The 19,024-nt window shown below is 39.3% G+C and overlaps 1 pseudogene; it reads left to right on the top strand.

Moving 5' to 3' along the window:
* The first annotated feature begins 1,335 nt into the window (after positions 1–1,335).
* LOC118369164 (uncharacterized) lies at positions 1,336–15,242 on the top strand (annotated as a pseudogene).
* The last annotated feature ends 3,782 nt before the right edge of the window (positions 15,243–19,024 follow it).

Below are 19,024 nucleotides of genomic sequence, written 5' to 3'. Positions count from 1 at the left end.
AATGGATTGCTGAACAAAACGCACTAGGTTTTTGGATATGAACATGGACTTTATCGAACAAAACAAACATTTATTGAGTAAATGGGAGTCTTGTGAGTGCAAACATATGAAGATCATCAAATGTAAGTGATTTAATATTATCACTATTTCTGACTTGTAACTCCTCTACTTGACTTGTTCCTGTTTGTAATGATTTGTCTGCTGGGCGTTGTTCTTAGATAATCGCATGGTATGCTTTCGCCGTAAAGCCTTTTTTGAAATCTGATACCATGGTTGGATTAACAAGAATCTTTAAACCCATGTTTAACACTTGTGTGTTTCATGAATTTCATGAACGCTAGCGTCCCACACCCCCTAGTGAGGTTGAACCACTCAAGTGTTGCTTTAGCAGTATGCCTAAGGGTTCAAAGTTTCTGATATTTTTTATAACCCAACCCTGATCTGTACTTCTCCACAACTCTGTCCCTGATCTGTTTGGAGAGCTCCTTGGTCTTAGTGTCGCTTGCTTGGTGGTGTCCCTTGCTTAGCGGTGTTGCAGACTCTGGGGCCTTTCAGAACAGGTGTGTATGTATATAGATATACTGAGATCATGTGACAGATCATGTGACACTTAGATTGCACACAGGTGGACTTTATTTTACTAATTACGTGACTTCTGAAGGTAATTGCACCAGATCTTATTTAGGGACGCACCACTTTTTTCCATTTTTTGTTTATTGAATATTTTGAAACCAGTCATTCTTTTCATTTCACTTCACCAATTTGGACTATTTTGTGTACATCCATTACATGACACTTTTGTACAGCAATCTTTAAGTCATACCACAGATTCTCAATTGGATTGAGGTCTGGGCTTTGACTAGGCCATTCCAAGACATTTAAATGTTCCCCTTAACCTCACTAGGGTAGGGGACACTAGAGTAGGGGACAGCAAATCCAAATAAAAATCCATTTAAATTACAGGTTGTAATGCAACAAAATAGGAAAAACGCCAAGGGGGTGAATACTTTTGCAGGGCACTGTATATCTTCAAACAAAGGGCAACCATGGCAGTTAAAAGATGGAGCCGAAGAACATGTCTGACGTTTTACATTCTCCCAACCAATTGTGCGATTTTATACATTTTTTACGTTTTGTTTAACTTATCATTTCAAACTTATTGTGTACATAATGTTGCTGCTATCGTCTCTTATGACTAAAAATAACTTCTGGGCATCAGAAAAGCGATTACTCACTGCAGACTGGAAGAAACCTTTTCCTTTTACGAGTCCGATGAGAAGGATATTCTGCTTTCACTGGAACAGGCCCAGATCCACGCCTTTCGCATGAGAAAAGATGCCGGAAAAGAGGCCCCAGATCGGGCACCCTTCTGAGAATCCGGAGGCGAGAGAGTAAACTCCCATTGCCTTCCATTATTCTTGGTAACGTGCAATCATTGTAAAATAAAATTGATGACCTACGATTAAGATTATCCTACCAATGGGACAGTAAAAACTGTAACATATGTTTCACAGAGACGTGGCTGAACAAAGATACGGACAATATAGAGCTAGAGGGATTTTCCATGCACCGGCAGAACAGAGACGCTCCCTCTGGTAGGACGAGGCGTGAGGGTGTGTGTCTTTTGGTCAATAACAGCTGGTGTGCGATGTCTAATATTAAAGAAGTCTCAAGGTATTGCTCGCCTGAGGTAGAGTACCTTATGATAAGCTGTAGACCACACTATCTACCAAGAGAGTTCTCATCTGTATTATTCATCGCCATCTATTTACTACAACAAAGTGAAGCTGGCACTAAGGCCGCTCTCAACCAACTATAAGGCCATAAGCAAAGAAAAAAATCCTCACCCAGAAGCGGCGCACCTAGTGGCCGGGGACACAGAGATGTATTCATAGCTGTCCCCCGCGCTCCATTTGGCAAATCTGACCATTATTCTATCCCCCTGATTCCTGTATACAAGCAAAAACTAAGCAGGAAGTACAAGTGACTCACTCAATAAGGAAGTGGTCAAATGACATGGATGCTACACTGCAGGACTGTTTTGCTAGCACAGACTGGAATATGTTCCAGGATTCATCCATTGGCATTAAGGAATACACCACCTCAGTCATTGGCTTCATCAATAAGTGCATCGATGTCATCATCCCCACAGTGACTATACATATCCCAACCAGAAACCATGGATTACAAGCAACATCCGCATCGAGCAAAAGGCTAGAGCTGCCACTTTCAAGGAGCGGGAGACTAATCCGGACGCTTATAAGAAATCCCGCAATGCCCTCAGAGGAACCATCAAACAATCAAAGCATCAGTACAGGATTAAGATTGAACCCTACCACACCGGCTCTGACGCTCGTCGCAAGTGGCAGGGCTTGAAAACTATTACAGACTTCAAAGGGAAACCCAAATGTGAGCTGGCCAGTGATGCGAGCCTATCAGACAAGTTAAATGCATTTTATGCTCGCTTCGAGGCAAGCGGCACTGAAGCATGCACGAGAGCACCAGCTGTTCTGGATGACTGTGTGATAACGCTCTCGGTAGCCGATGTGAACAAAACCTTTAAACAGGTCAACATTCACAAAACCGCTGGGCCAGACGAATAACCAGGACGTGTGCTCAAAGCATGCGTGGACCAACTGTCAAGTGTCTTCACTGACATTTTCAACCTCTCCCTGACAGGCTGTAATACCTACATGTTTCAAGCTGACCACCATAGTCCCTGTGCCCAAGGAAGCGAAGGTAACCTGCCTGAATGATTACCGCCCCGTGGCACTCACATTGGTAGCCATGAAGTGCTTTGAAAGGCTGGTCATGGCTCATATCAACAGCATCCTCCTGGACACCCTAGACCACCTAAAATTTGCATACCGCCCCAACAGATCCACAGATGACGCAATCTCAATCGCACTCCACACTCCCCTTTCTCACCTGGACAAAAGGAACACCTATGTGAGAATGCTGTTCATTCACTACAGCTCAGCGTTCAACACCATAGTGCCCTCAAAGCTCATCACTAAGCTAAGGACTCTGGGACTAAACACCTCCCTCTGCAAATGGATCCTGGACTTCCTGATGGACCACCCCCTGGTGGTAAGAGTAGGCAACAACAGGGGGCCCCACAGGGGTGTGTACTTAGTCCCCTCCTGTCTTCCCTGTTCACCCACGACTGCGTAGACAAACACAACTCCAACACCATCATTAAGTTTGCTGACGACACAACTGTGGCAGGCCTGATCACCGACAATGATGAGACAGCCTGTAGAGGTCAGGGAACTGGCAATGTGGTGCCAGGACAACATCATCTCCCTCAATGTGAGCAAAGGAGCTGATCGTGGACTACAGGAAAAGGCTCCCATTAACATCGAAGGGGGCAGTAGTTGAGAGTTTCAAGTTCCTTGGTGTCCACATCACCAGCAAACTATCATGGTCCAAACATACCAAGGCAGTTGTGAAGAAGGCATGATAAAACCTTTTCCCCCTCAGGAGACTGAAAAGATTTGGCATGGGTCCCTAGATTCTCAAAAGGTTATACAGCTGCACTATCAAGAGCATCCTGACCGGTTGCATCACCGCCTGTAATGGCAACTGCTCGGCATCTGACCGTAAGGCACTACAGAGGGTAGTGTGAACGACCCAGTACATCACTGGGGCAAAGCTTCCGATCATCCAGGACCTATATAATCGGCGGTGTCAGAGAAAAGCCCATAAAATTGTCAGAGACTCCAATCACCCAAGTTATAGACTGTTTTCTCTGCTACCGCAAGATAAGCGGTACCGGAGCGCCAAGTCCAGGACCAAAAGGCTCCTCAACAGCTTCTACCACCAAGCCATAAGACTGCTGAACATTTCATAAAATCGTCCCCGGACAATTTACCCCTCCTTTTGTACACTGCTGCTACTCGCTGATTGTTTGTTACCTATGCATAGTCACTTCAACCCCATCTACATGCACAGTTTACCTCAACTAGCTTGTACCCCCGCCCACTGACTTGGTACCGGTGCCCCCTGTATATAGCCTTATTGTTATTGTGTTATTTATTACTTTTTACTTTAGTCTACATGGTAAATATTTTATTTTTTCTTGAACTGCACTGTTGGTTAAGGGCTTGTCAGTTAGCATTTCACAGTAAAGTCTACACTTGTTGTATTCGGCGCATGTGACAAATAAAGTTTGATTTGATTTTGATAAGATTTCCCAATAAAAAAAAAAGACTTAACCAGGAAGGGCTCATTGAGATGTAAAATCTCTTTTTCAAGAGCGTCCTGGCCAAGATAGGCAGCACCAAGTCATTACAAAAATGACAGACAGACATGAAAAACTACAAGTAATCTAGTAAAAACCGTTGAATTTACAAGAGTATAACCAAATTAAAAACATTGACAGGTCAGGGAATCAGCCTCAAAATCCTTAATCAGTGATTTAGAAACACCAATCGGGACAAGTTCTTCCAGTTTAAAAGTATTTTGTAAGGCGTTCCAAGACTATGGCGCAGAGTACATAAAAGCCCTTTTACCAAATTCAGTTCGAACATTTGGAACAGTTAGCAGGATAAAGTCCAGCGAACGAAGAGACGACCCACCACATTTCTGAACAATATAAATGCACAAATAAAAAAGGTAGTAAACCCCAAATGGCTATGTAAATAAAAGTATACCAGTGACTGAGCCTACGAGTGACTAGAGAAGGCCAGCCAACCCTGGTATACAAAGTGCAGTGGTGCGTAAGCGTTTTGCAGTTTAAAATAAATCTCAAAGTGCCATGGTAAAGAGTGCCAATTGATCTCAAACACTGCGTGGAAGCATTCATATATAAAATATCCCCATAGTCTAGTAAAGGCATAAATGTAGCTGATTACTAGCCTCCTTCTGGCTTCAAAAGAAAAACAGGCCTTATTCCCAAAATAAAATCCCAATTTCAGCTTCAATATTTTTGTAAGTTGTTGAATATGCAATTTAAAACCTTTGCCCTGACAGGTAGTATTAGGTGAAAGGTTCAGAGGTCCATTTCTTGCATTAGAAAACACCATTAGTTTAGTTGTCAGTATTGAGGATAAGCTTCAATTGACACAACGCATGTTGAACAGTATAAAAAGCAGTTTGCATGTTCTGGAAAGCTTTTGTAAGAGACGAGGCACAACAGTAAATAACAGTATCAGCATAAAAATGAAGTTCTGCATTTTGGACATTTGTCTAAATCATTTATATAAATAGGGAATAAGAGAGGAGCAATTACAGAGTCTTGGATCACACAATTAAAGACAGAATTTGACATAAGCCCATCAAATTGAGTGCACTGAGTTCTATCAGACAGTTAGCAAACCATGCAACTGCATGCTCCGAAAGACCTACACTCGACAATCTCTGCCATGGTATAGCATGATCAACTGTATCAAAATCCTTAGAGAGCAATAAAAAGTGAGACAGTGCTGTTTTTTGTCAAGGGCTTCAGTGATATAATTTAAAACCTTCATGGCTGCTGTAATTGTGCTTTGCTTCTTCCTGAAGCCCGATTGGTACATTGATAAAATAGTGTTAGTAAATAAAAACATTTAGCTGTTGACTTACAAGGGTTTCAAGTATTTTCACCAGGGGTGACCGCTTTGAGATTGGCTTATAGTTATTTAAAAGAGTTGGATCTCCCCCTTTTAAAAGTGGTAGGAGAAATGCAGATTTCCAGATCTTTGGAATTTCATTACATTCCAGGGTTAGATAGAACAGATCTGTACGTGGTTCAGCTATGAAATTAGCTGCCAGATTTAAAAAGCAGGGATCCAAAAGATCAGGACCTGCATGTTAAGGTTTTCTTCCGTCGTAGGAGAGGAGGACCAAAATGCAGCGTGGTTATTTCGCTACATGTTTAATAAAAGATAAACACGAACAATACAAAATAATAACCGTAACTTGAAAACCTAAATAGCCTTATCTGGTTCAAACAAACACTGAGACAGGAACAATCACCCACAAAACACTCAAAGAATATGGCTGCCTAAATATGGTTCCCAATCAGAGACAACGATAAACACCTGCCTCTGATTGAGAACCACTCTAGGCAACCATAGACTTACCTAGACAACTCTACTATACCACAATCCCATTACCTACAAAAACCCCAAGACAAAAACACACCACATAAATAACCCATGTCACACCCTGGCCTGACCAAAATAATAAAGAAAACACAAAATACTAAGACCAGGGCGTGACACTAAAGACTTTCTCTGATCTAAGGATTTCAGAGCTTTATGTACCACCTGCACTGAGAATGGCAAGAAGCTAAACGTTTGACCAGCTCTCACTGGTTCATCCACACAGGGTTGTACAGAGACAGAGGACACTGAATCAAACAGCCTACCAGATGACACAAAGTGCTCATTGAAACAATTTAGCAGTCCTTCAAAACACATGACGGTTATTCATTAACATTATTGTTACCAGACATAGACTTAATAGCCTTCCAAAACATTCTAGGGTCATTCAGGTTATCAGTGGTAACATACATAAAATATTCAGACTTGGCCTTCCTGATAAGAAAAGAACACTTGTTTCGTAACTGCCTAAAAATAAGCCAATCAGCATCAGAACATGATTTCCTTGCTTTAGCCCAGGCTAGATTACGGTCGTGAATAATACAAAACAGCTCAGAAGAAAACCATGGATTATCCCACCCTTTAACCCTGAACATGCGGAATGGGGCATTTTTGTTTATTATTTGGAAAAAAAACACCATGAAAGAATTTCCAGGCAGTTTCCACATCAGGGATAAACTCAATCTTGCTCCAGTCAAAATAAAACAAATCATGAAAGAAAGCCTGCTCATTAAAACACTTCAAATTTCTCTTATGAATAAAATGTGGGTTTGTCTTAGGAACCTTAGTATTTCTAACAGCAACAACAGCACAATGGTCACTTAAATCATTACAAAAAACACCAACCGCAGAATATTTATGTGGAACATTTGTCAATATCAAATCAATCACAGTCATAGACCATTTTGAAACCTCAATATCCAAAGCAAGAAATTCCAACTGTTTACAAATAGTTTCAGACTTTGCCACACTTACATGGAATTTAGAGGATATGATCGGGGATATGATTTCAAAAGTGTAATTCTCACCTTTGCTGCATTTCATTTGAAAGCATAGATCATGTAAGATAAGCGCAATAGCGTCAGCCCAACAGCCCAACAGGAAGTTCAGCTCTGGCGTTCTGGTCTCTTGTAATCTGGGTTAAGTCAAGTCACAACAGGGGTATTTAGCCTACCTTCAGTATATCTTCGCTGTTCACTGCGAAAACCCTGAAATCTACTGAAATGCTGAATGAGATACCTTTATTACTTTTATTATGATGGCATGTTCAGTATACATTTTTTTAAACTCAGTCACTTTTAGCAATAGCTTTCATCAGGGAATATAATGATACAATACATTTTTATTTAAACTCAGACACTTTGAGGCATTCCAATCTTGCATGGTTATGTGTGTATATATAACATAATATATTGGTATAGGATGTTGTCTTTTCTTTTGTTGTACAACAGGAGAGTATCAGCCAATGTTGGGGACACAGTGACTTTGCAGCACTTCTATGAAGGCGACGTGGCCATGCATTTCTCCTGGTTCAAGCAACCCTTGGGAGAAAAACCTCAGCTCCTCTCAACCATCTATAAGTATGACAAGAGTCTTACATTTTACCATGAGTTCAAGGGTAAACCTCACTATTCAATGCAATGCGGCCAAGGAATAAATCACCTCAGTATCTCAGACTCAGTATCTCAGCTCGGATTCAGCCACGTACTACTTTGGGAGCGCTCACTCAAATGTGTTGGAATTTGGACAATTGTCTATGTAAAAGGTACAGTCCTGAGAATTATTTTAATATTCTGTCAAATATTTTTTTGAGAAAGTCTGAATTGGTAGACAAAGAGTAGTGATGAGTTAACCTAAGCAAACATCATTTTAGGAGTTTTTATATCAGGTATTATCACATTGTGAAGATTCTCTCATTGAGTAAGAACACTTGAAACAGGAAAGTTGTAGATAGTTAAGACAGATTTAACAAACATTTTAAGCCCTCTTTTAAGATTCATGCTCCAACAGCAAGACAGTTGTAGAGCAGTCTGTGTCTGAGTCAGTTCAACCAGGAGACTCTGTGACACTGAACTGTACAATACACACTGAGACTTGTGCAGGAGAACACAGTGTCTATTGGTTCAGACATGGCGCAGGAGAATCCCATCCAGGAATAATTTACAACCCATGGAGACAGTAGTGATCAGTGTGAGAAGAGCCCTGAGGCTGGGTGTCCTACACAGAGCTGTGTCTACAACCTCCCCAAGAGGAACCTCAGCCTCTCTGATGCTGGGACTTACTACTGTGCTGTGGCCTCATGAGGGGAGATATTGTTTGGGAACGGGACCAAGCTGGACATTCAAGATAAATCTCTTATGCGCTTTTGTTCAAATTACATAAACATTACATTTACGTACCCAGTTGATTATTATAAAAGAAAATGTGTTCTCAATGACTTCATTAACATTTGAGTCATTTGCCAGAACTATCCAGAGAACTTAGGGTTAAGTGTCTTGCTTTAGCACACATTGACAGTTCAGGGATTCAAACCAGTAACCTTTTATTTACTGGCCCAGTGCTCTTAACCACTAGGCTACCATCCACCCTACGTACTGACTTACCTGATCAAATAATTGCAAAATAAAATACATGCTATTACACCTATAATAACCTCTACTGTATAATAGAAAACATGTCATTTGTTTCAGTGGGTGATACTCAAGTGGCGACTGAAGTGGATATGAGGATACTTGTCCTCTTCTCCTTCATAAGAACTGGATTTCTCCTCTGCTGTCTGACCATCTACCTCATCAGGAAATAGATGAATTCAATGATTCAGTTTTTCAATCCTTCAGCTGTTACAAATACAAATGTTTCAGTGCTCGTCAGCTTTGGTAACATAACGTAAAGTAAAATGTTCATATTTCAGCCTTTTGACATACATTAAATGGTAATAATCACCATCAGACACAACTAGCTAACTTTACTTCTTGGATATAGGGGGCGCTCGTTTAATTTATGGATAAAAAAACGTTCCCATTTTAAACAAGATATTTTGTCACGAAAAGATGCTCGACTATGTATATAATTGACAGCGTTGGAAAGAAAACACTCTGACGTTTCCAAAAGTGCAAAGATATTATCTGTGAGTGCCACAGGACTGATGCTACAGGCGAAACCAAGATGAAACTTCAAACAGGAAATGAGCAGAATTTGAGGCTCTGTTTTCCATTGTCTCCTTATATGGCTGTGAATGTGCCCTGAACGAGCCTACGCTTTCTGCCGTTTGCCCAAGGTGTCTGCAGCATTGTGACGTATTTGTAGGCATATCATTGGAAGAGGAGACTTCCACGAACGATATATCATCGAAGAGATACGTGAAAAACACCTTTTTTGTGAAAATGTTGCCCGCTCAATGCTAACGCTAAATGCTACGCTAACTATCAATACTGTTACACAAATGCTTGTTTTGCTATGGTTGAAAAGCATATTTTGAAAATCTGAGATGAGTGTTGTTAACAAAAGCGTTGTGTAATGCTAATGAGCTGCGGGGATAATTACACTCCTGGATACAGGTTTTTTTCGTAGCTGAACGTGATGAACAAAACGGAGCGATTTGTCCTAAACAAATTATCTTTTTGGAAAAACTGAACATTTGCTATCTGAGAGTCTCCTCATTGAAAACATCTGAAGTTCTTCAAAGGTAAATGATTTTATTTGAATGCTTTTCTTGTTTTTGTGAAAATGTTGCATGCTGAAAGCTACGCTAAATGCTACGCTAGCTATCAATAATCTTACACAAATGCTTGTTTTGCTATGGTTGAAAAGTATATTTTGAAAATCTGAGATGACAGTGTTGTTAACAAAAGGCTAAGCTTGAGAGCTAGCATATTTATTTCATTTCATTTGCGATTTTCATGAATAGTTAACGTTGCGTTATGGTAATGAGCTTGAGGCTGTATTCACGATCCCGGATCCGGGATGGCTAGAATCAAGAGGTTAATGGGTCATGTAATCATCTTGCAAAGTAGAGTCTTTTGATTAGACATGTAAATAGTTAGCTAGCTTAACAATGAACCATAATCCCAACCCATACCGTAGCAATACAAATACATTGTCATTGCTAGCCACCATGCATGGAATGCTATAGTATGAATCTGCAGGCAGCTAAAGCTGACCAACTAGGTTCAATGTTAGCTAGCTAGCTAACATTAGGCTATAACTAGAAACGCAAATGGGTTTCTGAAAATCAAATAATATTACTACACAGATCATACACATAACGTTAGCTAGCGATCCAGCAAGCTAACGTTCACTAGCTTTAATTTGCAGTGAAAATGTATTTTATGATAAAATTAGAAATGTATAATATCTGGAATTGTAGCTAGACTGGGTGAACCCTTCACGGCAGACTGGAACCCCTTTAACTCCATTTTGTTTGTACAGCTTGCTTGGCCCGCGTTGTGTCAAGTCACTCTGGTCCACACTGAAAGTGTCCACAAAGTAGTCCATCAGAACTTTTCCCCACTGATCTTTGTCGATAGCGCCTGCTAAATTCAGGTCAGCAATGTTATTGAGAGCAGTAGCAACACTTTTGCTGTTCTCCTTGGCTAACATTATATCTTTCAAAAAGTCTGCGGTAGCTAGGATTATGTACACATACTGAACAGCTCATGTTATGGACAGAAGCATGCTACATGACAGATCAATCTGAACTCATCTCAACAGTGATACCATATAGACATCCTGCTGAAAACCACATAGAGACATAGATACACAGAGAGCAGGTATGAGGGACCTGTCTGCACAAAGCCAGCAGGCCCACCTGACTAAAGCGTAGATACAGCCTCGTCTTCTGCTTTGTGCAGAGTACCTGTGAAACTGTTCACTGTGTTGGGGTAGGTATGAGTGACATGCACCAAAAGAGGACAACACATTACAGAGGAGAGATGACTTGAATAAATAAGTTGTTTCCCATTCTTATTCAACTACTCCCTAGAACTCAATACAAAACTACACACGAACACATGAGTCATTGTCTTCATCATATAGAGATCACTCTGCGACCCATTTTATTTTGAATGATTGTATGGCTCCTCCTGATAACTTAGCTACACTTTATAATAACTTAGTTTACGTTAGTAGTAATGATCCAGTGATGATGACTACCTAGACTGTTTGATGCAAGTGACTATGATTCTGAAATGGATTTATAACATGATACAGATGTCTAATATGCATGTAATAAATTACCTTGTTAAAGATTCTTAACTGAACATTGTCTTTATTGGGCCTTTGTTGACAGATATTATGACTACACACATGATATATCACAGGAAAGTACACTTTCAATGATTCTGAGTGAAAAATGTTAACATTTTGACAATTCTAAAAGTTCCTGCCAACTCTACTGTTCAGGCAGTTATGAAAGAGAAATGAAGTGCAGTACTTCAACCTGAACATATGCATATTCAATTGTTGTATTGTTTGTGAAAATGTCTCAGTTACAATCTGTACATTTTCATAATCAGATAAAATTTTCAACAATTTCAACTCTCTTCAAAACATACTCCGCTAAGAAGTCTATTTTTAATTCAGGCTTTTCTTATGAAGAAAGTGAGTTGTGCTCTTAGTGACATGGATGTTTGTGGTTTTGATTCACTGAGGTGTGTGAAGACAGTGTGTGGTGAGGACTGATGGTCATTGCTGGGGGTTAGAGATGGGTTAAGCTGAGTGGAAAATCAATTTAGGGACGTCAGAATACCACAGAGATGTGATGCAGGACACAGTTTAAAAAGAAGACAACTGAAAGTGTTAGTCAGTAGAATGTACTCTACGCATGCTATTATAAACATCATGTCATCAGGATGCAGTGTCCCTGCAAACCTACCAGTTTAACTCGAAGAATATAAGAGAAAATCAAACAATACATCAACATTACAGTGAATTAATGTTTTATTTGATCTAAAATGTACCACAGTACCACAACAGTACTGTGAGTTTGACAGAATACAAGCAACCCTACTTGAGTCATTTTTATTAAGGTATCTTTACTTTTACTCAAGTATGACAATTGGGTTTGGCTGGCAATAGCGTTTGGTGAGGCTGGCTTCTGGTTTAAATGGGCATTGTTTCGAGAAGCAGTGCCGCTTGGTTGGGTTGTGTTTCGGAGGATGCATGGCTCTCGACCTTTACCTCTCCTGAGTCTGTACGGGAGTTGCAGTGATGAGACAAGACTGTAACTACCAATTGGGTAAAATAATTAATGATTGAAGTGAAAGTCACCCAATAAAATACTACTTGAGTAAAAGTCTACAAATATTTAGTTTGAAATATACTTAAGTATAAAAAGTAAAAGTACAAATAATTTCAAATTCTGCATATTAACTTCTTGACGCACCCATCCCGTTAGCTGAATTGCAGAGCGCCAAATTCAAATTAAATTACTAAAAATATTTAATTTTCATGAAATCACAAGTGCAATATAGCAAAACACAGCTTAGCTTGTTGTTAATCCACCGGCATGTCAGATTTCAAAAAAGCTTTTCGACGAAAGCATACCAAGCATTTATGTAAGGTCACGATGGGGCAGACGAAAATTCCAACTTGTATCCGTAAAATTCGTAGAAACATGTCAAACGTTTTTTATAATCAATCCTCAGGTTGTTTTTACAATATATAATCGATAATATTTCAACCGGACTGTAGCTACTTCAATAGGAGAGAGAGAAATAATGTCTGCTTCACTCTGTTGGCGCATGCAAAACACTGCTGTCACCTAGCCATCCACTGACTCGATGGGATCTTTCTTGCAAATGTTTCAGAATAAAAGCCTGAAACTATGTCTGAAGACTGTTCACACCATGTGGAAGCCATTGGAAAAGGAATCTGGTTCATATCCCTTTAAATGGAGCGAAGGCAGGCAATGGAACAGAGAGGTTTCAGGAAAAACAGCACTTCCTGGTTGGATTTTCCTCAGGTTTACGCCTGCAATATCAGTTCTGTTATACTCACAGACAATATTTTGACAGTTTTGGAAACTTTAGAGTGTTTTCTATCCTAATCCTAATTATATGCATATTTTAGATTCTGGGCCTGAGAAATAGGCAGTTTCATTTGGGTACGTTTTTCATCCAAACATCAAAATACTGCCCCCTACACTCAACAAGTTAAGCAAACCAGATGGTGCCATTTTCTTGTTTTTTATTTATTTACGGGAATTCATGGGCACACTCCAAAACTCAGACATAAGCATGTATGAGTGCATGAATTGGACCCTTTCCTCATCCTGCTAAGCATTCAGAATGTAACAAGTACTTTTAGGTGTCAGGGAAAAAAGTAAAAAGTACATAATTTTCTTTAGGAATGTAGTGAAGTAAAAGTAAAAGTTGACAAAAATATAAATAGTAAAGTAAGGTACAGATACCCCAAAAATCTACTTAAGTAGTACTTTAAAGTATTTTTACTTAAGTACTTTACACCACTGACCGTGGAGCTATGAGGATGAAACAGACTCACTCAATTCAGACTCTATTATTAGGCCTAACTACAGCTCATACTGTCTGCAATACTATGTACTCCAGCTGGCCAACAGAGGGCATGTCCACCCAAAGTAAGAGACACAACAGCAAGAGTCAGTGGATCCCTTTACTTAATGTTTTTCTTGCCATTGTGGTCCATGGGAGTCGTACAGTAGTTAGGACCTGGTTGGCCACATGTTATGACACTGTCATCCTCTAGGGCCTCTATGACTTCCACACAGTCACTTCATAACACAGAGAAACAGAAAACATGTCAATAGTTTACTTAACCAACAATACCTCATACACTATTTATTCTGTAATGTATTGACAGATAAAATTCCTCCCGTCATATAATTAGAAGGAGGTTCTTTCTTCGTGGCCCAGATGATGATGATACTTTACATCACACTTCAGACCATGGTTTGTGTTTAACGAGAGACTTCAGATCTCTAGGTCAATTAACTAATACATAGTTCATTTCTGTGTTTTTACACAGATTTCTGTAGAATATATATAGATAACTTGCTGCCTCATTAAAATAGTTATATTTTTGCTAAAAAAGGACAACATGAAGAGCAAAAAATGGTCATACAACTGACGGACACCACTGAGACGTCCTGCTGAAACCACACAAAGAGAGACAGAGAGAGACAGAGAGAGAAAGACAAAAAGGGTCCTGTGCAGAAGGCCGATAGGCCTTACCAAGAGTAGATAGCTACAACCTTGTGTATTGTTCATAGCAGACCGCAGAATACATGTAAATATGTTGCTGAGTATGTGAGGGGGTGTTTGGCATGCAATCAGTAGGCCTATGTCTTAAAGAGAAAAAAAAGAAGTAAACCTCCTACACCACAACTGCATTGTATTTTCTGTAACATGATGCAAGGGACTTCCTGACTCCACATACATGAAGACATTGACCTTTACACTGTAAGCACTGTGTTTAGAGGCCAGTGTTGCACTCAGGGGTGTGAACAGTACTCTGGCCTTGAGATGGAAAGTAGTGCAGAGTGTTGGTGCAGGTCAGTCTTCCTGTGTTAAAAGTCTGGTGGAAAGTCACTGTAACATCCTCCACTATGACCACAGAGGTGTGTGAACAGAATGCATTGAGTCCAACTTGTTGACATTAATTTGGTTTAACAGTTGGAAATGCTTTATTTTTCTTTACACATGCAAATCAAATGTAAAATGATTTTGACACAGAAGCAATGCATTCAATTATTTGTACTTTGTGTTACACTTAAAATAGCTATCATATTATACTGAAGCATTCATATAGAGATAGTTATTAAAGAGGTATCTTGCATACAATGACAACTGTTTCATTCATCCAGTTCTACTGTCTGATCCCAGAGTACACCGTCTCTTCCTCCATGTTGCTTCTCTGTCTTCTAAACCTGTTGTTCTTGTTGCTCAGATTCAGAGCTACATAATGGAGACTGTCTGCATCTTGGGCCTGTGAGAAACAGAACTGTATTTTTAACATTAAATGTAATAATTTTCTCCTGAGCCATGTCTGAACCAATAGACACTGTGTTCTCCTGCACAGGTCTCAGTGTGTATTTTACAGTTCAGAGTCACAGCGTCTCCTGGCTGGACCGTCTCAGACACAGATTGCTGTGTTTCTGAAATGGACAAGAAGGTCTATTAACCCATAGAATTTCTAGAATATCACGGAAGCAAGTGTTCTAACTGATGAATTGTTAAATTAAAATCTCATCTGGTTAAGAAAATACCTCATATTTACACCATAAATCTTCTAATAATTGACATGAACGACTGCTCATTCGAAAAGAAATGGCAATTTACACTACAGTTCAAAAGTTTGGGGCCACTTAGAAATGTCCTTGTTTTTGAAAGAAAAGCTCATTTTTGGTTCATTAGAATAACATCAAATTGAACAGAAATACAGTGTACACATGGTTAATGTTGTAAATGACTATTGTAGCTGGAAATGGTAGATTTTTTTTAATGGAATGTACATAGGCGTACAGAGGCCCATTATCAGCAACCATCGCTCCTGTGTTTCAATGACACGTTGTGTTAGCTAATCCAAGTTGATCATTTTAAAAGGCTAATTGATCATTAGAAAACCCTTTTGAAATTATGCTTAGCACAGCTGAAAACTGTTGTTCTAATTTTGAAAAATGGCCTTCTTTAGACTAGTTGAGTATCTGGAGCATCTGCTTTTGTGGATTCGATTACAGGCTCAAAATAGCCAGAAATAAAAAACTTTCTTCTAAAACTCGTCAGTCTATTCTTCTTCTGAGAAATGAAGGCTATTCCATGCAACAAATTGTCAAGAAACGAAAGAGCTCGTACAACGCTGTGTACTACTCCCTTCACAGAACAGCGCAAACGGGCTCTAACCCGAATACAAAGAGGATTGGGTGGCCAAGGTGCACAACTGCGCAAGAGGACAGGTACATTAGAGTGTCTAGTTTGAGAAACAGACGCCTCACAAGTCCTCAACTGGCAGCTTCATTAAATAGTACTCGCAAAATACCAGTCTCAACATCAACAGTGAAGAGTCGACTCCAGGATGCTGGTCTTCTAGGCAGAGTTGCAAAGAAGAAGCCATATCTCAGAATGGCCAATAAAAAGAAAAGATTAAGATCGGCAAAAGAACACAGACAATAGACAGAGGAAGAATTGAAAAAAGTATTATGGACAGACAAATCTAAGTTTGAGGTGTTCGGATCTGTCACGGCCGTCATACGAAGGAGACCAAGGTGCAGCGTGATATGCGTACATTCTTCTTTTATTAATGAATGAACACTGAACAAATGAACAAAATAACAAAACGAACCGTGAAGCTAATACGAATAGTGCATACAGGCAACTACACATAGAATAACAACCCACAAACACAAAATGGTAAATGGCAACCTAAATATGATCCCCGATCAGAGACAACGATAAACAGCTTCCTCTGATTGGGAACCATATCAGGCCACCATAGACATACAAATCACCTAGACCTACAAGAACCCTAGATATACAAAAAAACTAGACAATACAAAACTCATCACACCCTGACCTAACCAAAATATAAAGAAAACAGAAATATCAAAGGTCAGAGCGTGACAGGATCACAAAGAAAAATTAAAAATATGCTGGAGGAGTGCTTGATGCAATGGTGGAGGCAACGTGATGGTCTGGGGATGCTTTGGTGGGGGTAAAGTGGGAGATTCGTACAGGGAAAAGGGGATCTTGAAGAAGGAAAGCTATCACTCCATTTTGCAACACCATGCCATACCCTGTGGACGGTGCTTAATTGGAGCCAATTTCCTCCAACAAAAGAACAATGACCTAAAGCACAGCTCCAAACTATGCAATAACTATTGAGGGAAGAAGCAGTCAGCTTGTATTCTGTCTATAATGGAGTGGCCAGCACAGTTACTGGATCTGTCGCGGTAGGGGATTTTGCTATAGGACCGCTAAGGTACCCCGTCGAGAGTGATACAAGTCGTCTCACTCAAGTTCTTATGTCACCCGGCTAACAGGTGACTCACAGGTCCGCCGGACTGACCTGGTTATGTATCCTGCCCTTTATTCGGAGATTAGCCTTGTGTGATGCCGTTAGGCTTTCGGGATCTTAGATAATATTAATCAGACTTAGAGTACCTCTTGTTTTACTTTCAATTTCACTTTTTATACTTTTTATATCTAGACTCACGTATACTAACACTTGGGTACGATTTACTGTCTATGTCCGTCGACTAATCCTGCTTGAGCATTAATTTAGAGTATTACTATACTACAATAAAATGATTATTCTGTCCAAACCGTTATATTGTCTTTAGTGTAGAAACTAGACTTGTCCCCCCAACTCAGGAGTGTCAGAGGCGTTCTCTCCCCTAGGGTTTTGGGTCTAGTTTCTATTTTTTATTCAATGTTTACAGTTTACACAGTTGTACACGTTATTACAGTTTATTTTTTGGTTCTTAATCCATAACATCAAAAATCATCAAAACACTTACTACTATTAATGCCTTATTACAACAAGCGGTTAATTACCTTAGCGTAGGTTGACCTGGTTGGTTCCCAAAGAGTATGTTCTTCCACTCACAATTTCTCTAGAGGTTTATCCAATCACTCAGTATCTGTTTCTCCTACTAGAAGTTGTACTAAGATTTACTGATTAGTGAAGAGAACGGTTCGAGATCAAGACCCTTTGTAACACCACTGATGCTATTTATCGACTCCGGATAGGGGGTGGATGTATTAAGCAATAGGAGTGTAGAGGGTAGTTGTCTCAGTAAGGAATACCCCCTGTATTGGACAAAAATGAATGGCAAGTCATTGGCATCGGACAAACCATATACACATTGGCCAATACCACCCAATTCGGCGTTGATTCATGCAAAGTGTATTGCAAATGCCATATGGTAATTGCCAGTTGTAACACTTTAAAAATTCAACAGGGGGCAAATGCGCTCCACCGGGTTTTTCATATTGGAGATGTAACCCAAGTCAATGTCCAAAAGTAAAATTTTGAAAAAATGAATTTTTTTTCAAAACTTATCACCCCTTAAAAAGTGCTTTCTGGACCGTTTTTCAAATTCTTTCGATTTTTTTGTCAATTACACATGTGTAAGAACTGTATGAATATACTTTTGTCCAATTTTATTATCATATTTTTTTTTATTTTTTTTTTATATGCGCATAAGGAATATGTTTTGTCCAATTCCAATATGATTTCATAGGAAGTCAAAAGTCAAAAGTCAAAAATGTCAAAATTTTGTAAAAACTTCACACACCCATAAAAAGTGCTTTCTGGACCGTTTTCGAAATTCTTTCGATTTTTTGTCAATTACACATGTGTAAGAACTGTATGAATATACTTTTGTCCAATTTTATTATCATAATTTTTTTTTTTTTTTTTTTTACATGCGCATAAGGAATATGTTTTGTCCAATTCCAATATGATTTCATAGGAAGTCAAAAGTCAAAAGTCAAAAATGTCAAAATTTTGTAAAAACTTCACACACCCTTAAAAAGTGCTTTCTGGACCGTTTTTTGAAATTCTTTCAATTTTTTTGTCAATTACACATGTGTAAGAACTGTATGAATATACTTTTGTCCAATTTTATTATCATATTTTTTTATATATTTTTTAAATTGTGCATAAGGATTTTTTTTTGTGGGCCAAATGACGTAAGAAATTTGACATGCTCAAAATCCTGCAGAAATGCAAAATTGACTGGCCTGATGAACTCGGGATGGCCGGGCAGTGATAGTTGTTCCTTTCCATCACTCGTTGTGTTGACTTCATCATGTCCATTTTGTGATGTTTTTCACTATATAATCATATTGCAAGTGCACGTGCATTTGCAATATGTTTCAATGTGCATTTACCATATGAAATTTGACCTTGCTCAAAAATGCAAAATTGACTGGTCTGATGAACACAGGATGGCCGAGCAGTGA

This window comes from Oncorhynchus keta, chromosome 35 (assembly GCF_023373465.1).
Source record: "Oncorhynchus keta strain PuntledgeMale-10-30-2019 chromosome 35, Oket_V2, whole genome shotgun sequence".
Classification (NCBI taxonomy): Eukaryota; Metazoa; Chordata; class Actinopteri; order Salmoniformes; family Salmonidae; genus Oncorhynchus; species Oncorhynchus keta.
Note: the sequence above shows the minus strand (reverse complement) of the source record. Positions and strands in the feature narration are given on the sequence as shown.